The following is a 24686-nucleotide window of genomic DNA, read 5'->3' on the forward strand; positions in this document are numbered from 1 at the left end:
TCTGGGGGCTGTAGGGGGACAATCCTTCTTTGCTTTTCCTTCTGGAGGCTACAGCGTATCTTGGCCTGTGGCTGCATCACTCCAGTCTCTGCCTCCGTCTTCACAAGGGTGTCCCCTCCGTGTGTCTGGGTCTCTGTCTATCTCTTATAAGGACACTTGTCTTCGGATTTAGGGCTCCCTTGGATAATTCAGGTAGAAATCATTTCAGGATCCTTAACTTACTTACATCAGCAAAGACCCATTTTCCACATTATTCTTTTTCCAGATAATGTCCAGGTCCTGGGGGTTAAGACCTGGCTTTGTGGGGGCTACCATTCAGCCCACTGCAGATAAACAGAAATGTCTTTCTGTGTTTTCTGGGGACGGTGGGGAGTGCTGTCATCTTTGCAAGGAAGCTGCCCTGTTCTGCCACTTGGGTGACTTTAGGCAAAGATGTCAGAGTCCGTGGTGATCTCTGCTGGACCATTGACCCCAGCCTCCTTCCTGCTTGCCATTCCCCAACTTGTATGAACTGGCAGCCCACCGCATCCCACCCCTAACCTCCTGGGCTAACTTCTGGAGCTCAGGAGGAGAAATGCTCTTACTTTCCCTCTCCAACAAACTCCTCCCTCTTTATCTTCAACAACAATCCCTGCCCTCCGCAGCCCGTTCCCAGCCCAGGACTGCTCTCTCTCTCTCTGAGATCACACAGCGCCTCACATTTTGAACTTTTGTCTGTTGGGCAGCCACTGGCAGAGGTCGGGGGAGGGCTCAGGTGGGGACACAGATGCTGCTATCTTCCCACCTCTTACCCCAGGACATGGTATGGGGCTGGTGGCACTGGGAGGGGTTTGGGGAGCCCCGTTCGTCATTGAAGTTTGTAGGAGGGGTGGATGAGGACATGGGAGAATGACTGGGTGAGGTGCTCCGGGGCTCTCTGGAAGGGCTGGGCCCCCCTCTTGCGTCAGCCCCAGTGGGGGCATTGCTCTTGTCTATGTTGGTCATGAAATCTGGAAGAAATGCTTTCTTATCAATAGGGAAGCTAATCGGCCTTGTTTTTGAAACTTCGGAAAACCATTTATGGCTAGGCATGGTGGTTCATGCCTGTATTCCTAACACTTTGGGAGGCTAGGGAAGGAGGATCATTTGAGCCTAGGAGTTTGAGACCAGCCTGGGCAATACAGTGAGACCCCCATCTCTGCAAAAAATAAAAACAAATTAGCTGGGCATTGTGATGCACGCCTGTAGCCCCAGCTACGTGGGAGACTAAGGTGGGAGGATTACGTGAGCCCAGGAATTTAAGGCTGCAGTGAGCTATGGTTGCAACACTGCACTCCAGCCTGGGTGACAGAGCGAGACCTTGTCTCAGAAAAAAAAAAAAAAAAAAGATAGTCATTTATGTCCAGGTGAGGGTGGGGCTGGGTGAGGTGGTGGTTTGAGGGGGATTGCCACATGGAAGAGAATGTACCGTCTTTGGAGTCAGCTGAACTGGGTTTTTTCCCAGCCACCTTTTTTTTTTTTTTTTTTTTGAGACAGAGTCTCACTCTGTTGCCCAGGCTGGAGTGCAGTGGTGGGATCTTGGCTCACTGCAACCTCCACCTCCCAGGTTCAAGCGATTCTCCTGCCTCAGCCTCCTGAGTAGCTGAAATTACAGGCACGTGCCACTCTACCTGGCTAATTTTTGTATTTTTAGTAGAGACGGGGTTTTGCCATGTTGGCCAGACTGGTCTCAAACTCCTGACCTCAGGTGATCCACCCGCCTTGGCCTCCCAAAGCGCTGGGCCTGGCCACCCAGCCACTTTTTATCTGCTGGGTGACCTTGGGCAAGTCTCTTAACCCATCAGAACCTCAGAGTCCAGTTGTAACACTGAGATAGCAATACCTACCTGTTAGTCTTGAGGATTTTGTATATTATCCTGTGTAAAGTGCCAGGCACATAGCAATCCATGCGGTATCTGCAAAGGAGCTGGTGTGGAGTGGATTAGAAACAGAAGCCATTTATTATCATCCCTCTTGCCCAACACAGCGGTTGCCCATTTGGGTGTCCTTTCCATTAACTTCTCTTGGACATGCATTTTAACTTAGTTGTAATTACGAGAATACATGGACACAGGGAGGGGAACAACACACACTGGGGCTTGTTGGTGAGGGGTGGGGGGTGGGAGAGATCAGGATAAATAGCTAATGCATGCAGGGCTTAATACGCAGGTGATGGGTTGATAGGTGCAGCAAATCACCATGGCACACGTTTACCTATGGAGCAAACCTGCATGTCCTGCACATGTATCCCAGAACTTAAGATAAAAAATAGGCCGGGCGCAGTGGCTCACGCCTGTAATCCCAGCACTTTGGGAGGCTGAGGCGGGCGGATCACGAGGTCAGGAGATCGAGACCATCCTGGCTAACACGGTTAAACCCTGTGTCTACTAAAAAAATACAGAAAAATTAGCTGGGCGTGGTGGCCGGCACCTGTGGTCCCAGCTACTCAGGAGGCTGAGGCAGGAGAATGGCGTGAACCCAGGAGGCAGAGCTTGCAGTGAGCTGAGATAGCGCCACTGCACTCCAGCCTGGGCAACAGAGCAAGGTTCCATCTCAATAAATAAATAAATAATAAATAATAAATAATTTAGTTGTAATTAGTAGGCATATGATTTTATCTTAATTTTCATGTTTTAATTTTAAAATATACATAACATAAAATTTACCATTTTAAGCATTTTTAAGAGTGCAGTTCTGTGGGATTTAGTACATTCACACTATTGTGCAACCGTCACCACCACCCACCCCCAGACATTTTTTTCATGTTGCAAAATTGAAATTCTTTTCCCCTTAAACACTAACTCCCCTCTCCTCCCAGCCCTGGCAGCCATTCTGCTGTCTGTGCTTTTGACAACTCTAGGTACTGCACAGGAGTGGAATCCTACAGTATCTGTCTTTTTAAGGCTGGCTTCATTAATTTAGCATATGCGTTCTTGACGCTTAATCCCTGTGGGGGCAAGTTTCAGAATTTCTTTCATTTTTAAGGCTGGACATTCCACTGTGTGTAGATACTACATTCTTTTTTGAGACAGTGTCTTGCTCTGTCACCCAGGCTGGAGTGCAGTGACGTGATCTCAGCCTCATTGCAACCTCCGCCTCCCTGATTCAAGCAATTCTCCGGCCTCAGCCTCCTGAGTAGCTGGAATTACAGGTATGCACCACCACACCTGGCTAATTTTTGTTTTGTTTTGTTTTGTTTTTGAGACGGAGTCTCACTCTGTCGCCCAGGCTGGAGGGCGGTGGCCGGATCTTGGCTCACTGCAAGCTCCACCTCCTGGGTTTACGCCATTCTCCTGCCTCAGCCTCCTGAGTAGCTGGGACTACAGGTGCCTGCCACCTCGCCGGCTAGTTTTTTTGTATTTTTTAGTAGAGATGGGGTTTCACCGTGTTAGCCAGGATGGTCTCGATCTACTGACCTCGTGATCCGCCCGCCTCGGCCTCCCAAAGTGCTGGGATTACAGGCTTGAGCCACCGCGCCCAGCCTGTATTTTTTTTGAGACAGATTTTCACTCTTGTCACCCAGGCTGGAGTGCAATGGTGCGATCTTGGCTCACCGCAGCCTCCGCCTCTCAGGTTTAAGTGATTCTCCTGCCTCAGCCTCTCGAGTAGCTGGGATTACAGGCATGTGCCACCACACCCAGCTAGTTCTGTATTTTTAGCAGAGACGGGGTTTCTCCATGTTGGTCAGGCTGGTCTCAAACTCCTGACCTCAAACGATCTGCTCGCCTCAGCTTCCCAAAGTGCTGGGATTACAGGCATGAGCCACTGCGCCTGGCCAGGATCACGTTCTTTTGTTCATTCACCTGATGGACACTTGTGTTGCTCCCACTTTATGACTCTTGTGAATAATGCTGCGCTGTGAACATGGGTGGACAGATATCTGTTGAAATCCCTGCTTTCAGTTCTCTCAGGTATATACCCAAATTGCTGGATCATATGGTAATTCAATTTTTAATTTTTTTGAGCAGCTAGGCATGTGCTTTTGGAATTGGTTTTTTTCCACTTAACATTGGCTCATTAGCAGTTTTCCACGTTGCTTCATAACCTACACATCCTTTTTAGTGGCAGTGTAAGTGCCATTGAGCTGCTATTGGGAAGAAAGAAAAAATCACAGTCATTATACCAGTGTACTCATCCCTCAGCAAGAATTATAGTCATACCATCATCGTCCCCACCCTCCTTCCCCAGATCCACCAGGAAAACAGGACTAGCACATGGGGACACTCCTTAGTGCCTCCCAGGTTGAGTGTGGGCACATACTGGGGGAGGCAGGTGAGCCACCCCTTCCTGCCTTCGTCTCTCCACTTCAGACAGCCAGCCTTTCAGCTGCCAGTTCTACTTTTTTCTTTTTTCCATTTTAGCAGATATAAGGAAAGTTTGTATATAAGATTACTTTATTCTTGCATCTGTTAATTATTTCTTTCTTGTATTTGCCTCTTTCATTTCCTACATGGTGAGATTTGGCTTTCCATTCAAGGATTTTTTTTTTCTTTCTTTTTTTTTTTTTTTTTTTTTTGAGACAGAGTCTTGCTCTGTTGCCCAGGTTGGAGTGCAATTGCATGATTTGGCTCACTGCAACCTCCACCTCCCGGGTTCCAGTGATTCTCCTGGATCTCCTCAACCTCCCGAGTAGCTGGGATTACAGGCATGCGCTACCACGCCCAGCTAATTTGTATGTTTTTAGTAGAGATGGGGTTTCATCATGTTGGACAGGCTGGTCTCGAACTCCTGACCTCAAGTGATCCACCCGCCTTGGTCTCCTAAAGTGCTGGCATTACAGGCCTTGAGCCACTGTGCCTGGCCACGCCCAGCTAATTTTTGTATTTTTAGTAGAGATGGGGTTTCATCATGTTGGCCAGACTGGTCTCATATTCCTGACCTCAGGTGATCCACCCGCCTTGGCCTCCCAAAGTGCTGGGATTACAAGCATGAGCCATCATACCCAGCCAAGGATTTGTCTTTTCTTTTCTTTTTTTCTTTTGAGATAGGGTCTCATTCTGTTGCCCAGGATAGAGTGCAGTGGTGCAGTCATAGCTCACTGCAGCCTCGACTACCTGGGTTCAAGCGATTCTTCTGCCTCAGCCTCTGGAGTAGCTGGGACTGTAGGTGCATGCCACTACGCCCAGCTAATTAAATTTTTTTTTTTTTTAGTAGAGGCCGAGTGTGGTGGCTCACACCTGTAATCCCAGCACTTTTTGAGGCCAAAGCAGATGGATTACTTAAGATCAGGAGTTTGAAACCAGCATGGCCAACACGGTGAAACCCTATCTCTACAAAAAAAATACAAAAATGGGCCAGGCGCGGTGGCTCACACCTGTAATCCCAGCACTTTGGGAGGCTGAGGCGGGCAGATCACGAGGTTAAGAGATCGAGACCATCCTGGCTAACACGGTGAAACTCCATGTCTAGTAAAAATACAAAAAGTTAGCTGGGCGTGGGTGGCTGGTGCCTGTGGTCCCAGCTACTTGGGAGGCTGAGGCAGGAGAATGATGTGAACCCGGGAGGCGGAGCTTGCAGTGAGCCTGAGATTGTGCCACTGCACTCCAGCCTGGGCGACAGAGTGAGACTCAATCTCAAAAAAAAAATTTTTTTTTTTTTTTTAGGAGAGACAAGGTCTTGCTGTGTTGCCCAGGCTGGTCTTGAACTCCTTAGCTCAAGAGATCCTTTTGTCTTGGCCTTCCAAAGTGCTGGGATTACAGGCGTGTGCTACCACACCTGGCCCATTCAAGGATCTCTTTGTGGTCATTGTCCAGTGTTAGCCTAATGGTAACAGCCTGGCTGGGATGAACGCTGGCGTGGACAGTTGTGCCATTAGACTTTTCCCCTGCACGTGTTCAGTGTAGATGACATATTTCTTCCTTTAAACCTGGACCACTTTGCCGATCTGCTGGCCTTTATAGTGTCCTCACACAACCTGAACTTAGGCTTTTGCCTCAGCTCTTTGGTAAGAGGGGAAGACATAATCTCTCTTTCTGCAAATATGGGAAGATGCATAAAAATGCCTTTTGTGGTTCTTGCTGTGGTCCTAAGTCACAAAAGTATTGAACTTAATTTGGGCCACTCCACCTTGGGTGATGGCCACAAAACGGGAGAGCGGTTCCATTTCTTTTTTCTTTTTTTTTTTTTTTTGAGACAGGGTCTTGCTCTTTTTCCCAGGCTGAAAAGTGAAGTGAAGTGGCAAGATCTCGGCTCACTGCAACCTTCACCTCCCGGGTTCTAGCAATTCTCCTGTCTCAGCCTCCCAAGTAGCTGGGATTACAGGTGCCCACCACCACGCCTGGCTAAGTTTTGTGTTTTTAGTAGAGACGGGGTTTCGCCATGTTGGCCAGGCTGATCTCGAACTCCTGACCTCAGGTGATCCACCCTCCTCGGCCTCCCAAAGTGCTGGGATTGCAGGCGTGAGCCGCCGCACCCGGCCGTGGTTTCGTTTCTTTATCAAACTATTGCTCTGCGGAGGCTGTCTCTCTGTCCAGCCCGTAGCTGGACGTTATGAGCTGTACAGCATGTTCTGTGGTCTGAAGAAATGACAGCCATCCAAACGCACGCGGTGTTTTCTGTTCTGGTTTGGCTCTGGCACCCTGAGCATTTGCACTTTCCACTGGGGAAGCAAAGCCCACTCCAAGTCAGCGTCTATTCAAGACCCAGTTGTAGCCCCCAGGGCTACCAGCCTCAGTCTCACTTGCCAGCTATGCTCAGGGCCTCCTACCAGGGAATCTACCCCACAGCCCTATGCAGTGTCTGTCTCTCTCACTGGCACACGGAACAGTTCTTCCTGGCATTATGCACCCGAGAGGGTGCGGAGGAGCATGCTAGATCCAGCCCATCTCTGCGCCGCTGCAGGGCCCGTATCCCCTCAATTCACGGACCCAGGTGGCCACCTCAAGGGAGCATGTGGGATATTTACCTGTTGATATCTGCCTGTTGATTCCTGTCACCTTCCAAACCTGGAAGGCTCTTCTGATGGGCATTAACAGGTCCGACTTTAATGCACCCCTCGTTTTCTTTTTTTCTTTTTTCTTTTTTTTTTTTGAGACGGAGTCTCACTCTGTCGCCCAGCCTGGAGTGCAGTGGTGTGATCTCAGCTCACTGCAACCTCCACCTCCCAGGTCCAAGCAATTCTCCTGCCTCAGCCTTCCAAGTAGCTGGGACTACAGGCAGGCATCACCATGCTTGGCTAATTTTTGTACTTTTAGTAGAGACAGGGTTTCACCATGTTGCCCAGACTGGTCTCGAACTCCTAATCTCAGGTGATCCATCTGCCTTGGCCTCCCAAAGTACTGGGATTACAGGCATGAACCACTGCACCCAGCCTACCCCTCATTTTCTATAGGGCTGTGTCCCAAAGAAATGTCTGTTTAATAGGTCAGGTTTCCATTGCCCTCCTGTCTAAATGTATGGCCAGGCTGTTGACCACCGCCCATAAGGGGAGGGTGAACTGGCACCCAAAGCCCTGCACAGATACAGGGGGTTTTACACTGTTCAGTTCTGCCATCACTGCTGGGAAAACAACATGCATTTCGGCCCTTAGAGCTGATTTGTTTTTACCATCTTTGATCAGATTGGCATCTTTCCAAACGAGGCATCGTTCACCTTGGAACTCTAGCCACCAACCCAGCAGCTCCTGTTTGGTCAGGCGAGAGCTGTTTGTTGGGTGCTACAGAATCTGGCTGCTCATCAGAGTTCCAGAGTCAGTCCTAGGGGAAAAGAGGCTCCCTGCTCATGTGAGTACCCCCTCCTTGCCTTCCCAGGTAATGCCATCCTGTATAAACGATTTCTGTCATATTAGGGAACTCTTGTGGACACTGTCATCCCTGTTAGTGTTTCCTTGACATCACCCAAGATGTCCTGGGTATTTCAGTCTTCAAGATTATTTTCTGTCCTTCTAGCTGGGTGTGGTGGCTCACACCTGTAATCCTAGCACATTGGGAGGCCAAGATGGGAAGATCGCTAGAGCCCAGGAGTTCGAGACCAGCCTTGGCAACATAAGGGAGACCCTGTCCTACAAAAAATAAAAGCAATTAGCTGGGTGTGGTGGTGTGTGCCTGTGATCCCAGCTACTTGGGAGGCTGAGGCAGGAGGGTTGCCTGAGCCCTGGAGGTCAAGGCTTCAGTGAGCCGTGATTGCGCTACTGCATTTCAGCCTGGATAACAGAGTGAGAGCCTGTCAAAACAAAAAAACAAAACAAAAAAAGCCTGAAAAAAATAATTTCCTGTTCTTCAGTCATATCAGTCATAGGGGTAGCTTTGGTTAATACCCCATGGCAAGGTAGTAAATGCCCCTCAAGTGGAAACGCACTTGTCCAAAGTCCCAGTAGTCACCTCATCTCTGGGAGGCGCTCGCAAGCTCTTGCCATAGCTCCGGTTTACATTCCGCACAGGGCTGTCGAACAGAATTCACTCATGCCAGCACACGCGAGCACTGCAGCTTCTATTCTACGCTGTGTGGGCTCAGTTTGGACATTGACGTGTCCAATTAATACTGCTTGAGGAGGGGATTTACGTGCTTTCTGTTTTCCAATAGTAGGCAGGGGAAATATTCCCCAGTCAGATACAATATCCATTCTCATAAAATATTTAGGTAAAGGAGATACAACTTCTTTCTGTTTAAACATTTCAGCTTTCATCATCCTATCAGCCCTTTCATTCTTTTTTTTTTCCCTCAAGACGGAGTCTTGCTCTGTCACCCAGGCTGGAGTACGGTGGTGCAACCTCCGCCTCCTGGGTTCAAGCTATTCTTCTGCCTCAGCCTTCCAAGTAGCTTGGACTACAGCTGCCCGCCACCATGCCCAGCTAATTTTTGTCTTTTTTTTGAGACAAGAGTTTTGATCTGTCGCCCAGTCTGGAGTGCAGTGGCACAATCTCGGCTCACTGCAACTTCCTCCTGACTTCAAGTGATTCTCCTGCCTCAGCCTCCAGAGTAGCTGGGATTACAGGTGCCTGCCATCACGCCCAGCTAACTTTTTGTATTTTTGGTAGAGACAGCGTTTCACCATGTTGGCCAGGCTGGTCTCAAACTCCTGACCTTAGGTGATCCATCTGCCTCAGTCTCCCAAAGTGCTAGGATTACAGGCATGAGCCACTGCAGCCGGTCTTTTTTTTTTTTTTTTTTTTGAGGCAGAGTCTCCGTCTGTCACCCAGGCTGGAGTACTGTGGTGTGATCTTGGCTCACTGCAACCTCTGCCTCCCGGGTTCAAGTGATTCTCCTGCCTCAACCTCCCGTAGCTGGGACTACAGGCGCATGCCGTCATGCCTGGCTAATTTTTTGTATTTTAGTAGAGACGGGGTTTCACCATGTTGCCTGGGCTGGTCTCGAACTCCTGAGCTCAGGCAGTCTGCCTGCCTCAGCCTCCCAAAGTGCTAGGATTATAGGTGTGAGCCACTGCACCTGGCCTAATTTTTTATATTTAGTAGAGAGGGAGTTTCACCATGTTTACCAAGCTGGTCTCGAACTCCTGAGCTCAGGCAATCTGCCTGCCTCTGCCTCCCAAAGTGCTAGGATTACAGGCATGAGCCACTGCGCCCAGCCAAAACTTGTTTTTAAAAATTAGCTGGGCACAGTGGCATGCACCTGTAATCCCAGCTCCTTGGGAGGCTGAGGCGAGAGGATCGCTTGAGCCCAGGAATTCAAGTTGCCAGGGGTGATTATCACACCACCGAACTCTAGCCTTGGTGACCAGTTGATCCCAGTGACATATAATAGTTTCATAACATCCTTGCCAGCATTGAATAACATTGAAAGAATTTTTTGTGTGTTTTGTTTTGTTTGGTTTTTGAGACAGTCTTGCTCTTTCGCCCAGGCTGGAGTGCAGTGGCGCGATCTCGGCTCACTGCAAGCTCTGCCTCCCAGGTTCACGCCATTCTCCTGCCTCAGCCTCCCAAGTAGCTGGGATTACAGGCGCCCGCCATCACACCCAGCTAATTTTTTGTATTTTTAGTAGAGACGGGGTTTCACTGTGTTAGCCAGGATGGTCTTGATCTCCTGACCTTGTGATCTGCCCACCTCAGCCTCCAAAAGTGCTAGGATTACAGGCGTGAGCCACCACGCCTGGCCGAAAGACTATTTTGCTAATAGGCTCAGAAGGTAATTATTTAAAATGTATCTTCCTTTTCTTTTTCTTTTATTTATTTATTTATTTTGAGATAGGGTCTCACTCTGTCCCCCACACTGGAGTGCCCTGGTGCAATCACAGCTTATTGCAGCGCGACCTCCTGGGCTCAAGTGATCCTCCCACCTTAGCCTCCCAAGTAGCTGGGACTACAGGTGCCACCACCATGCCTGGCTAATGTTTTTTTTTTTTTTTTTTTTTGTAAAGACAGGGTTTCACTATGTTGCCCAGGATGGTCTGGAACTCCTGGGCTCAAGTGATCTTACCGCCTTGGCCCCGAAAAGTGCTAGAATTACAGGAGAGAGCCACCACGCCTGGTGTAAAACCTAGTTATTTTATTGCCAATGAGTTTAAATAGCTTTCTTTCTCTTTACTGCTGGATGTATAGCATGAGGGTTGCACTTCCTTAGTCGTCCAGTGAACCAGCTCCCTGGGAGCTGGATTCATCTTTAAATTCAGTAATGCAGTAGTTAAACCCATGAACTCTAGTATTGGATGAATTCAGATTCAAACCATAGCTCTTCCACTTCCCAGCTGTGTGACTTTGAGGAGACTACTTAACCTCTCTGATCCTCTATTTCCCTGTCTGTAAAATGAACCTTAAAGGGACCTATTCCTGGGTTTGTCTGAAGGATTAAATAAGGTAAATTAGATAATGAACATCACCTGCCACATAGTCATACTCTGTCAATATTAGCTGTTCTTTTTTTTTTTTTTTTTTTGGCAAATACTTTATTTTTATTTCAGTAGTTTTTGGGGTATGGGTGGTTTTTAGTTATACGAGTAAGTTCTTTAGTGGTGATTTCTGAGATTTTGGTGCACCTGTCACCCAAGCAGTGTACACTGTACCCAGTGTGTAGTGTTTTATCCCTTACCCCTCTCCCATCCTTCCCCCTTATTCTTATTATATATTAATGTAAATTAACAAGTCTCTATTCTCCCTCAAGATTCATTTTGTTTTAATCTATAGCAGATTGATTTTTCTGCCCTGGAGGTAGATGGTCCCAGAAGGGGAGCTGACAACCTCTTTCTCTCCAAATAGTCTGTGTCCTTGGCTGGCTGACTGGATCTGGGTGTGAGCCTCCCTGGGCGAGCCGGTAAACCTATCCCAGGTGGTCTTAGCTCCCTGAGCAGATGAGTAGGGGCTGAAGGAGCTGTGTCTCCAGGACCCTGAGTCTGCTGTGGTCCTGCAGCCTCTGTAGCATGGAAATGGGGCTAAGGACTCCCTAATGGTTTTGTTCAAGTCCAAAATTTGTCTTGGTGACTGTTCTGCTGCTCACATTCAGATGACCCTATATGCTTTTTGGGAAACGGAGGCAGCTGGGTGGATTCCTTAGATATTTCAGGAGACAGAATCTGGGGCTTTGACTCCAGCCTGGGTTGCTGCCCATAATGCCTGCTCTTGAAACCTTTTAATTATTTGTATTTCTAATTAATTGTTTTTGGAGACAGGGTCTTGCTCTGTCACCCAGGCTGCAATGCAGTAGAGCGATCATAGCTCGTTGCAGCCTCAACCTCCTGGGTTCAAGTGATCCACACACCTAGTAGTTGGGACAATCGGCACATGCCACCACACCTGGGTAATTTGTGTAGCTTTTTGTAGAGATGGAGGTCTTTTGTTGCCCAGGCTTATTTTGAGTCAACATGAGTGACCATGGCCCAAGAAACAGCCTCAGGAGGTCCTGAGAAAGTGTGCCCAAGATGGTCAGGTTACAGTTTGGTTTTATGCTTTTTGGGAAGACAGGAATCGTAGGTAAAATCATAAATTAGTACATGAAAAGTATACATTGGTTCAGGTCTCGAACTCCTGGGCTCAAGCGATCCTCCTTCCTCGGCCTCCCAAAGTACTGGGATTACGGGCATGAGCCTGCGCCAGGCCTCTTAAACCCTTTAGAGTGGCCTTGGCTTTCGTTTTGAGTGGTCCTCAGGGAGCCTTAAGGGAGGAGAGGAAAGTCACGCAAACAGGGTTTGCTTGATGCTTGCATTTTCCTCTTTACTGCTGACCTGCTGCTGAGGAGGAAGTTAGTAACACCAGGATCTTGGTCTCAAATGAACTACTTCATGAGAATTTTCTTCTAGGAGGAAAAACAAAAACCCCAACTTTCTCCTTACATATCCTTCTAAAAAATTCCATTGAAAATGTTTTTCGGCCGGGCGCGGTGGCTCAAGCCTATAATCCCAGCACTTTGGGAGGCCGAGACGGGCGGATCACGAGTTCAGGAGATCGAGACCATCCTGGCTAACACGGTGAAACCCCGTCTCTACTAAAATACAAAAAAAATTAGCCGGGCGAGGTGGCGGGCGCCTGTACTCCCAGCTACTCGGGAGGCTGAGGCAGGAGAATGGCGTGAACCCGGGAGGCGGGGCTTGCAGTGAGCTGAGATCCGGCCACTGCACTCCAGCCTGGGAAACAGAGCCAGACTCCGTCTCAAAAAAAAAAGAAAATGTTTTTCACCAGGCGCGGTGGCTCACGCCTATAATCCCAACACTTGGGAGGCCAAAGCAGGTGGATCACCTGAGGTCAGGAGTTTGAGACCAGCCTGGCCAACATGGTGAAACCCTGTCTCTACTAAAAATACAAAAATTAGCCGGGTGTGGTGGTGGGTGCCTGTAATCCCAGCTACTTGGGAGGCTGAGACAGGAGAATCACTTGAACCCAGGCGGCGGAGGTTGCACTCCAGCCTGGGTGACAAGAGCGAAATTCCATCTCAAAAAAAAAAAAAAAACAGTTCCTCATATTGAGAGCCAAGGAAAGGATGTACTCTCCCAGACCACAACTTCTGTTTCTGATGGTTTCAGACATCCAGGAGCCATGACCAGGTCATGAATCTTTTTTTCCCTATTGTGTGGTGTGGTGAGTATTTTAATAAGACAGCCCGTCTGCTGCCATTTGGAAATCGGTGATGATGTGTGGTCTATTTTTAAATTGAGTGCAGCACATCTAATATGTGATAGTTTCCCAAGATGTGAATGGCTCCGTTTCTCCAGCAGGACCGCGTTTTGAGAATGGATAAAAAGTTAGCTTCAGATTAGCATCAAAAGCAAGAGCTTTAGAATGAGAGGCTTCCTATCTTGGCTTTGACACTTAACATGTAGGGGATCTTGACAAGTTATTTAAGTTTCTGGGTTCTCATCTGAGAATTAGGATGACAGTACCTCTTTGACTGGATTGTCGTAAAGATGTCGTAAAGGTTGGAAACAATGAAACACCTGGGCCAGGTTATGGGTACCCAAAAAGTTGCAGTTTTTACCTATTGGATGAATGAATCTTTGAGGCCCACACTGTAGTAGGGAATGGATTTTAAAAAACCATTTGTTTATTTTTGAGACGGAGTCTTGCTCTGTCACCGAGGCTGGAGTGCAGTGGTGCGATCTTGGCTCACTGAAGCCTCTGCCTCCCTGGTTCAAGCTATTCTCATGCCTCAGCCTCCCGAGTAGCTGGGACCACAGGTACCCACCACCACACCCTGCTAATTTTTGTATTTTTGGTAGAGATGGGGTTTCACCATGTCGGCCAGGCTGGTCTCGAAGTTCTCACCTCAAGTGATCTGCCCATCTTAGCCTCTCAAAGTTCTGGGATTACAAGCATGAGCCACCGTGTCTGGCCTAAAAATTTATTTATTTAGAAACTGGGGTCTCACTCTACTGTCCAGACTGGTCTTTTTTTGAGATAAGATCTCACTCTGATGCTCAGGTTGGAGTGCAGTGGTGCAATCATGTCTCACTACATCCTTGATCTCGTGGAGTCAAGCAATCCTCCCACTGCAGCCTCCCAAGTAGCCAGCAGTACGAGTTCATGCCACCACACCCCACTAATTTTGTATTTCAGTGGAAGACAGGGTTTCACCATGTTGCCCAGACTGGTCTCCAACTCCTGGGCCCAAGAGATCCACCCACCTTGGCCTTCCAAAGTGCTGGGATTATAGGTGTGAGCCACCAGGCCTGGTCTTGAACTCCTGGGCACAACTGATCCTCCCACCTCAGCCTCTCATGTTGCTGGGACTATGGGTGAGCCCTGCTCAGCCTGGCTCAGAGTGGATTTTAATGACAGGTGTTCTTGTCATGAGTTCTTGTGTAGTAAGCTTTATTCATCCATTACCTTATTTGATCTTCCCATGAATGACTCAGATGGAATGCACAGAGCATGTGTCAATAAATATCCCATTTTGCTATGTTGCCCAGGCTGCTCTTGAATTCCTAGGCTCAAGAGATCCTCCTGCCTCGGCCCCCCTCCAAAGTGCTGGAATTACAGACATGAGCCACTACATCTGGCCTTGTCAGTGTTTTCTAGCCTTTCAAGGTAGGGAGGAGCTTGGGTATCTGAGGCAAATACTGCTGGAAGTGAGATCTAGAGCAGGTCATTTTCTTCCTCTCCCAGGATGGTGGCAAGAGCCACCCCTGGCCCCGCTCAAGGGGCCTGGACTGGAAGGTGTGGCATCTCCCAGTGAGGTCTGCCCTCCGGTGACCTTGGCCACAGCAGTGGATTCTGGTGTCACCTGTGAGGCTCACAAGGCAGCACCCCAGGAGCCCTTGTGCTGCGGGTTCCCAGGGGGAGTGGGTAGGAGATGGCTGGGCAGCTGGCAGTAACCTGGACCCTGATGGGCCATGTTTCTCCAACTTTCCCACCATCTCTCCAGCCTGAAGAGATGGGATGTCCAGCTCTAGCCTGCAGCTGCCCACCCCAACTGCGACCTCGCTTTGAAGCTTCAACTTCTATTTTTAATGCTAATGTTAATTTTACATTCAATTCCATGATATATCCATGTTTATTTTACTATAAAGCATATTTTCCCCTAACTTGAGAGTCAAATGGGTGCTCTGGGAAGTTTATGTTTTTTCTATGGCTTCCGCTACTCCCAGCACAGCGACTCCAACCAGAGTTTTAAAAATGTGGATTAGGGCCAAAGAGGATGATGAACCATTAGATGCAATTAGGATGAGAAATGCCGAGATTATTTATTTATTTAGTTTTAGACACAGGGTCTCACTCTGTCTCCTGGGCTAGACTGCAGTGGTGCCATCATAGCTCAATGCAGCCTTGAACTCCTGAGCTCAAGTGATCCTCCTGCCTCAGCCTCCTGAGTAGCTCCCAAGTGCACACCGCCATGCCCAGCTAGTTTTTTCATTTTCTGTAGACAAGGGTCTTGCTGTGTTGCCCAGGCTGGTCTCCAACTCCTGGGCTCAAGAAATCTTCCCACTTAGGCCTCCCAAAGTGTTGAGATTATAGGTGTGAGCCGCTGTGCCTGGTGGAGAAACAAATAGTTTAATAGCCCTTTTATCCAGTGTGATTTGTTGGTTGAGTAACTGACTTTGGTTTAGGTAGAGAATTATTAAAATGCATTACCTCAAATGTAAACATTTTCTTTTATTTTTTTCTGTGACGGGCCACACAGAGTCCTATATACCTCTCCAGCACCGCTCACCTGGAGAAGCTGCTATGGATGCCAGCTACTGTTTTTTCTCCCTTCCCAATAAATATTTCATCTTCACTTAAAACATGTCAGTGTACATTGGTTCCCTGATCTGCTCTTAGATGGCCAAGGGCTTATGTTTGCGTAGGCCATTGGTTCATCTTTCTGTATAAGGCGTACATGCAATGTATAATCCACTTTTTTTATCCTACTTTTTTTGGGGGGTGACAGGGTCTCGCTCTGTCACCTAGGCTGGAGGGCAGTGGTTTGATCACGGTTTTCTGCAGCCTTGACCTTGACCTGGCCTTAACCCATCTTCCTGCCTCAGCCCCCTAAGTAGCAGGGATCACACACACCTGGTTAGTTTTTTGGTTTTTTTTATTTTTTATTTATTTTTTATTTTTATTTTTATTTTTTGAGACGGAGTCTCGCTCTGTAGCCCAGGCTGGAGTGCAGTGGCCGGATCTCAGCTCACTGCAAGCTCCGCCTCCCGGGTTCACGCCATTCTCCGGCCTCAGCCTCCCGAGTAGCTGGGACTACAGGCGCCCGCCACCTCGCCCGGCTATTTTTTGTATTTCTTAGTAGAGACGGGGTTTCACCGTGTTAGCCAGGATGGTCTCGATCTCCTGACCTCGTGATCCGCCCGTCTCGGCCTCCCAAAGTGCTGGGATTACAGGCTTGAGCCACCGCGCCCGGCCCTGGTTTTTTTTAAATTTTTTGAAACAGAGCCTCACTCTGTCACCCAAGCTGGAGTGCAATGGTGCGATCTCAGCTCACTGCAACCTCTGCCTCCAGTTCAAGCAAACCTCTTGCCTCAGCCTCCTGAGTAGCTAGGATTACAGGCATGCACAACATCACATCTAGCCAATTTTTGTGTTTTAGCAGAGACAGGGTTTCACTATGTTGTTCAGGCTGATCTCGAACTCCTCACTTCAAGTGATCCACCCATCTCGGCCTCCTAAAGTACTGGGATTACAGGCGTGAGCCACCATGCCTGGCCTCGGCTAGTTTTTTTGATTTTTAGTAGAGACGAAGTCTGACTATGTTGCCTAGGCTGGTCTTGAACTCCTGGGTTCAAGCATTCCTCCCACCTCAGCCTCCCAAAGTGCCGGAATTACAGATGTGAGCCACAGCGCCCGGCCTTCCTTCTACATTTTAATAATTCCTGCTGAGTTTTTACAGTTGTCTCGCCTGGTCTAATTCCATAATTCTACAGGAAGTTTGTTTTATTGGGTGACTTGTCTTTTACTAGGTTTCTGAAGCACTCAGCTTTGTTTTCTTCATGGTATCAGCTCTTTTCACACCGAGGGTGCACCCTCTTATGTAATAATTACATTATGTGATTACACAGGTAAACAACTGCCATCCGATTGGAGCAGGTGTGGTGACCTCTGTGGGCATGCAGAGACAGGAAGGAGGGCCCGACTCCATGGCATCCTGGGAGTGGTCAGCATGTAGAGACCACTGGCCAGGGTGTTTGGTGAGGGGATGGAGAGCGCTATTCAGCCCTGATTCTGCTAGGTAGGAGTCAGGGTAAGATGTAGGGATCACAGAGCCTGGGCCGGAGGCAGGTTCAACCTAGAAATCTCTCCTAGACTAGGGGAACCCCTCGCTCTGAGAATGGGCACATGCTCTAGAAGGGAGGCATTGTGGAAAATTTCTTTTCCTGTGGGTCCTGTCAGTGGCATCTGTACTTAGGAGATTTGCCGTTTGCCAGCTGAAAGTTGCCATTTTCATTAACCTAGCTTCCCGTTTCTGTATCTAATAACAATAACAATAAACAGTTTTGTGGTACATACCCTGTGCCAGGCAGTGTCCTGGGCACTTTGAAAATACGAAGCTTGGGCCGGGCACGGTGGCTCATGCCTGTAATCCCAGCACCTTGGGTGGCCGAGGTGGGTAGATCACCTGAGGTCAGGAGTTCAAGACCAGTCTGACCAATATGGTGAAACCCTGTCTCTACTAAAAATACAAAAATTAGCCGGGTGTGGTGGTGGGTGCCTGTAATCCCAGCTACTCAGGAGGCTGAGACAGGAGAATTGCTTGAACCGGAGAGGCGGAGACTGCAGTGAGCTAAGATCATGCCACTGCACTCCAGTCTGGGCGACAGAGCAAGGCTCCATCTCAAAAAAGAAAAGAAAATACTAAGCTAGCCGGACACTGTGGTTCATGCCTGTAATCCCAGATCACTTGAACTCAGGAGTTTGAGACTAGCCTGGGCAACATGGCAAAACCCCTCTCTATAAAAAAATAAAAAATTTAGCCAGGCATGATGATGCGCATCTGTAGTCCCAGCTACTCCAGAGACTGAGGTGGAGGATCGCTTGAGCCTGGGAGGCAGAGGTTGCAGTGAGCCGGGATTGCACCACTGCACTCCCGCCTGGACGATGTAAAAAAAAAAAAAAAAGAAAGAAAGAAAGAAATACGAAGCTAATTAGTCTTATGACAACCCTGTTTGGTAAGTACTTCTGTGATTCCCACTTTACAAATGGGGAAACTGAGGCACAGAAAGGGGAAGTAACTTACCTAAGTCTTACCCAGCCAGAAAGTGGCAGCGGCTGCTCCTAACCCTGCACCATGCTGCCTCCAAATATGGGCTTTTTCCCAGGAAGAAGTGCTTAGTTGGGGGAGGGGAGTCCGGATCCCAGGGAGGAGGACTCAGAAAGCCTCTGGGAGTCAGGCGGCCATGTGAGAGGGGCTTCCTGGCTCTTTTTCACTTGTCCCCCTACCCCCACCCCCGTCACCACCTTCCCAGGACTTATTTGGACTCCCAGGCAGAGTTCCTTGTTTGTTTTTGTTTTGTTTCTTCCTTTTCTTAGAGATAGGGTCTCGCTCTGTCACCCAGGCTAGAGTGCAGTGGTGAGATCATAGTTTATGGCAACCTCGACCTCCTGGGCTCAAGCGATCCTCCTGCCTCGGCCTCCTGAGCAGTTAGGACTAGGACTACCATGTGCACCACCACACCAATCTAATTTTTTTTTTTTGAGACGAAGTCTCGCTCATGTCCCCCAGGCTAGAGTGCAGGGGCACGATCTGGGCTCACTGCAACCTCTGCCTCCCGGGTTCAAGTGATTCTCCTGCCTCAGCCTCCCGAGTAGCTGGGATTACAGGGGCCTGCCACCATGCCCGGCTAATTTTTGTATTTTTAGTATACACGGGGTTTCACCACGTTGGCCAGGCTGGTCCCGAACTCCTGACCTCATGATCCGCCCACCTCGGCCTTCCAAAGTGCTGGGATTATAGGCGTGAGCCACCGCGCCCGGCCACACCAAGCTAATTTTTGATATTTTTGTAGATATGGGGTCTTGCTATGTTGCCCAGGCTGGTCTCAAACTCGTGGGTTCAAGTGATCCTCCCGCCTCAGCCCCTAAAAGTGCATAAGCCGCCGTGCCCAGCCTAGTTCCTTGCTCTTGAAGGTCCTTGTGTCTGATGGAGTTGGTGTCTTGGACTCTGATCCTCTACAGTGAGAGTGGGCAGAGGGAAGCAGCTTCTAGTGCCTGGCCCTTCCCCAGTTGGCTAGGGTGGTGCCCCTTCTCCCCAGTGCCAGGGGCAAGCAAGGCCTGGCCTCTGCAGTCTCCATGGCCTCCTTGCCCAACCCCGGGGCCTCTTTTGGGAAGTTGACCTAGGTGTCCTTGAGCTGGCAGTTGACACCATCTGGCTCCAGTGCACTGGCCTGGGAGAGACGGTGTGGTACGCTGGTTAAGAGCAGGCTCCAGAATAAACCCAACCCCACTTCCTTCCCCGTCACCTCCTTCAGTTCCGCTTTCCTCATTCATAAATCTGAATGCCTGCCTTCAGGGCTTGTCATGATGTTTAATGAGAAAATGGACATCAGGTGCCTAGTCATGGGGGCTGGCCGCTGTAGCCCTGAAGATGAGCCTGATGAAAGATGAAGAGGCTGTGCTATGGGACAGAGTCTGAACCGATCCCAGAGGCTCCCAGGGGCAGGAGTGGCCCAGAGACCTGCTCTGAGAATAGAAGCACTGTCACAGGCCCCCTGCCAAGGAGAGAGTGTGACCAGGACAATGACTGGTGGGATGAGGTGTCCAGAGCCCTCTATATCATCCCCAGGATTTCTTCCTCTTTGGCTCAGAGCTTATAGGGTTGTCTGCAGATAGCATGAGGATAGGTGGAGAAGGACCCCTAAGCCGACAGCCGGGTGGGGAAGGAGGGCCTGAGTGCTGAGTGCCTGGGCAGGTAGCCAGCTGCAGATCTGACCCCAGGAGAATGGGGCGAACTGCCACATAGCTGACACTTGACAGGGGGACTGTCATGAGTGTGTGTGTGTTTTGGGAGGCGGGGTGTTTGTTTGTGATTAAGTTGAGGTCAGGACAGAAGAAGGGAAGTGGAATTTGTAGTTTTAAGAGATATTATGTGGCCATCTTAAGATTGCAGCAGCTGGCCAGGCGTGGTGGCTCATGCCTGTAATCCCAGCACTTTGGGAGGCTGAGGCGGGTGGATCACTTGAGGTCCGGAGTTCAAGACCTGCCTGGTCAACATGGTGAAACCCTGTCTCTACTAAAATACAAAAATTAGCCGGGTGTGGTGGCGTGTGTCTGTAGCCCCAGCTACTTGAGGGGATGAGGCAGGAGGATTGCTTCGTGCCACTGCATTCCAGCCTGAGTGACAAAGTGAGACCCTGTCTAAACCAACAAAAATTACAGCAGAGCCTACATCTGGGAATTATAGGCCATGATCTTCCAGATTATGCATGTGGATGTTTTAAATATATATGCCGTACATTTTATGTGTTTATTCATGCATACTGTATGTTTTTAATCATATGGAATCAATACAAGTTAGTTATTCAAAGTTTGTAAAATATAGATTTGCCAAAGTAAAAAAAAAAAAAAGAAGAATTTGGGCCGGGCATGGTGACTCATGCCTGTAATCCCAGCACTTTGAGAGATCCAAGGCGGGCAGATCACCTGAGGTCAGGAGTTCAAGACCAGCCCACCCCACATGGTGAAACCCCGTCTGTACTAAAAATATGAAATTAGCTGGGTGTGGTGTAATCTCAGGGGGCTTGGGAGGCCAAGGCAGGAGAATCACTTGTGCCTGGGAGGCAGAGGTTGCAGTGAGCCGAGATCGTGCCATTGTAGTCTAGCCTGTGCAACAAGAGCAAAACTTAATCTTGAAAAAAAAAACAAAAAACAAAAAAACAAAAATCCGGCCGGGCACTGTGGCTGTTGCCTGTAATCCTAGTACTTTGGGAGGCCAAGGCAAGAGGATCACTTGAGACCAACCTGGGCAATATAGGGAAACCCTGTGTCTACAAAAAAACAACACAAAAACTACCCAGGCATAGTTGCACACGCCTCTAGTCCCAGCTGCTCGAGAGGCTGAGGCGGGAGGATCGCTTGAGTCTAAGAGGCTGAGGCTGCAGTGCGCCTATGATGGCATTGGACTCCAGTTTGGGTGACAGAGCCAGACCCTGTCTCCAAAAAAGAAAGAAAGAAAAAAACTCCATCTTCTACCTACCCTAGAGCCACATCACTCAGTGGTTCCTAACCTGTTTCAGATTTTAAATCCCTTTGAAAACCTGCAGAAAAGCATGGACTGTCTCCAGAAAAAGGCTCTTTCATCCACAGACTCTGCTGGTGTGCGGGGAAGGACTGTTTAGGTCCAACCTCTAGCTTCTCTGTCATATGAGATTCTGACTCTGAAACCAACCTCAAAGGGGCAAATCATTCTGACCCCGTGACACCTCTGTAAGAGACACTTGCCCCGCAACCGATTCAAAGTCTGTCTTGAACCTGTTTCTATTTTCTGTCTTGACCACCTCTTAAAGAAGATATTGTACAAGTTTGCCCCTGCCATTTAAATCCTTTGTCCTAAATTTACTGCCTCTTTTGGAGCTTTCAGCAAGGATCGACTTTCCTGTGTCACTGGGTGACTCTCACTGTAGCATCTGCTCATTTCCGGAAGAGGACCATCCTTTGAGGCATGTGTAAGGCCCCTTTTGTGGAAAGGGCCGTGGCTTAGGCATGTGGGAAAGCAAGCCTGCGAGAACTGGGTGTGAATCTTCTTTCCAGGTGGTCAGGGGAAACTTTTTTATTTTTTCCAGATGGAGTCTCGCTCTGTCACCCAGGCTGGAGTGCAGTGGCACCCAGTGCATGGCTTCGGCCTCAGTTCCCTCATGAAGATGACTATCGTAACTATTTAGTGGGGTTGTTTTGAGGATTTTAGGAGATCTTCAGAGTTCTAGGGATCTCTTGCTGCAAAACAACCTACTCCAAGCTCAGCGGTGTAAAGCAACACTGTGATGCTCACGGTCCCAGGGACCGGGAATTCAGACAGAGCTCAGCAGGATGGCCTGACTGCTCCATGATATCTGGAGTCAGCTGGGAAGACTCTCAAGGGGTTGGTAACAACTTGAACAGGTGGGGTCTGGCATCATCTGGAAGTTTCTTCACTCATGTCTGGTACCTGGGTGGGATGACTCGAAGGTTGGGCTCAGGTGGGACCGTCAACTTGAGTGCCTCCACGTGGTTTCTCTTTCTGGCTTGCCTGGGCTGTGTCACTGCGTGGCAGCGCCAGGGTAGTCAGACTTTTTTTTTTTGAGACGGAGTCTGGCTCTGTCGCCCAGGCTGGAGTGCAGTGGCCGGATCTCAGCTCACTGCAAGCTCCGCCTCCCGGGTTTACGCCATTCTCCGGCCTCAGCCTCCTGAGTAGCTGGGACTACAGGCGCCCGCCACCTCGCCCGGCTAAGTTTTCGTATTGTTTAGTAGAGACGGGGTTTCACCGTGTTAGCCAGGATGGTCTCGATCTCCTGACCTCGTGATCCGCCCGTCTCGGCCTCCCAAAGTGCTGGGATTACAGGCTTGAGCCACCGCGCCCGGCTGGTAGTCAGACTTCTAACTTAATGCTCAGAATTCCAAGAGCCAGCATTCTACACCAAGGAGGAAGCCGCATGGCTTCTTATGGCCCCACCTCTCAAGTCACTTAGCATCTCTGCTGCCATACTCTCTTGGCAGCGACAAGCCCACTCAGATTTAAGAAGAGGGGACACAGAGGCCATCTCTCAATGGGAGGATTCCCCGCAACCACGAGCCACACATGCTTTTTGGCTGACACTTGAAAGAATGAGCAATGCGGGCCGGGCGCAGTGGCTCACGCCTGTAATTCCAGCACTTTGGGAGGCCAAGGAGGGTGGATCACTTGGGGTCAGAAGTTCGAGACCAGCCTGGCCAACATGATGAAACCCAGTCTGTACTGAAAATACAAAAATTAGCCAGGCATGGTGGCGGGCCCCTGTAATCCCAGCTACTTGGCAGGCTGAGAGAGGAGAATCGCTTGAAACCAAGAGGCTGAGGTTGCAGTGAGCTGAGATGGTGCCACTGCACTCCAGCCTGGGCGACAGAGACTCCGTCTCAAAAAAATAAATAAATAAATAAAGAGCAATGCAGCCAGGTGCGATGGCCCACATCTGTAATCCCAACACTTTGTGAGGCCGAGGCAGGCAGATCCCTTGAGCCTAGGAGTTTGAGACCAGCCTGGACAACACAGCAAGACCTCATCACTACAAAAATTAAAAATTAGTTGGGCATGGTGGCACACACTCAGCTACTTGGGAGGCTGAGGTGGGAGGACCACCCAAGTCCCTGGGGTTGAGTACCTGTGATTGCGTCTCTGCACTCCAGCCTAGGCCACAGTGTGAGACGCTGTCTCAAAAAAAAAAAAAAAAAAAAAGCTTGGCCTTGGTGGCTCAAGCCTGTAATCCCAACACTTTGGGAGGCGAGACAGGCTGGGATCACGAGGGTCAGGAGGTCCAGACCATCCCTGGCCGACACGGTGAAACCCGTCTCTACTAAAAATACAGAAAACTAGCGGGCTGAGGTGGTGAGCCTGAGATCCCAACTCGGGAGACTAGAGGCAGGAGAATGGCGTGAACCAGGGCCGAGGCCTGCAGTGAAACTGAGATCCGGCCCTGCATTCCAGCCTGGAAGTGACAGAGCAGACTCACGTCTCAAAAAAAAAAAAAAAAAAAAAAAAAGAAAAAGAAAAAGGGAAAAGAAAAAAGAATGAGCAATGCAAACCTGCAAACCTAAGCTTTTTTTTTTTTTTCCCTCTCTGCTTATATCCTCAACCCCTCAACTCCTGCCCCAGGTCACAAACTCAGGAAGCCTCAATTAAGACAGACTTTTAGTCTAAGGTTGGAGAATTGAGGAAGGAAAGAAGGAAGTGCCAGATGCTAATTAACTTTGCTTTTTAAGTACAGATGAGCTACTTTTTGAGTTACCCGGGGGTGAGAATCTCAAAGATAAATGAAAATATGTAAGGATGGCAGGAGAGCAGGGGCCTCTTGTAATTAGGTCCCTCATTCTTGTGCTTTGAGAATAAAAATATCAAGGGTGGAATATGTGAGTAAATATGGAAACTCTCCTTTGAGGATTGTTTTTTGGAGCCCTCCTGTTTATTCTAATTGAATGAAAAACAAACATGTAACTGTTTTTTTTTTTTTTTTTTTTTTTGGTGTTGTCTTTAGTTGTTTTTACTAAAAAATTTATACTTAATTTTTTTTTGTTTTTCTGAGATGGAGTCTCTCTCAGTTGCCCAGGCTGGAGTGCAGTGGCTTGATCTGGGCTCACTGAAACCTCCGCCTCCCAGGTTCAAGCGATTCTCGTGCCTCAGCCTTCTGAGTAGCTGGGATCACAGGCATGCACCACCACACCTGGCTAATTCTTGTATTTTTAGTAGAGATGTGGTTTCACCATGTTGGCCAGGCCAGTCTCGAACTCCTGACTTCAGGTGATCCACCCTCCTCAGCCTCCCAAACTGCCGGGATTACAGGTGTGAGCCACTGCACCCAGCGGTTATACTTAAAATTTTTTTAAAGAGATGAGTATCTCACTATGTTGTCCAGGCTAGAGTGCAGTGACTATTCACAGGTGCTATCAATAGCGCGCTGCAGCCTCAGACTCAAGCAATCCTCCTGCCTCAGCCTGTGAGTAGCTGTAGCTACATGTGCCGTCAGTGGTGCCTGGCTTTGCATCTTACTTTTTTCTGACTTTAGCTTTCCTGGTCTTGTCCCCATTCAGCAGTGGTGTCTTATCTGACCACACCTAGAAATGCTGAATGCCAATTTGAGTTAGAAAGAGAATAGCGGAGGCTGGGCGCGGTGGCTCATGCCTGTAATCCCAGCACTTTGG

At 49.0% G+C, this 24686-nt stretch overlaps 1 protein-coding gene across 1 annotated transcript in view; it reads left to right on the forward strand.

Moving 5' to 3' along the window:
• The first annotated feature begins 7270 nt into the window (after positions 1–7270).
• PIK3CD (phosphatidylinositol-4,5-bisphosphate 3-kinase catalytic subunit delta) overlaps positions 7271–24686 on the forward strand; it is a 60102-nt gene continuing 42686 nt past the window's right edge. The window contains 1 exon segment of the mRNA XM_031664256.1: positions 7271–7739. The gene's annotated coding sequence lies outside the window, so the exon portion shown is untranslated.

Source organism: Papio anubis, chromosome 1 (genome assembly GCF_008728515.1).
Source record: "Papio anubis isolate 15944 chromosome 1, Panubis1.0, whole genome shotgun sequence".
NCBI classification, from domain to species: domain Eukaryota; kingdom Metazoa; phylum Chordata; class Mammalia; order Primates; family Cercopithecidae; genus Papio; species Papio anubis.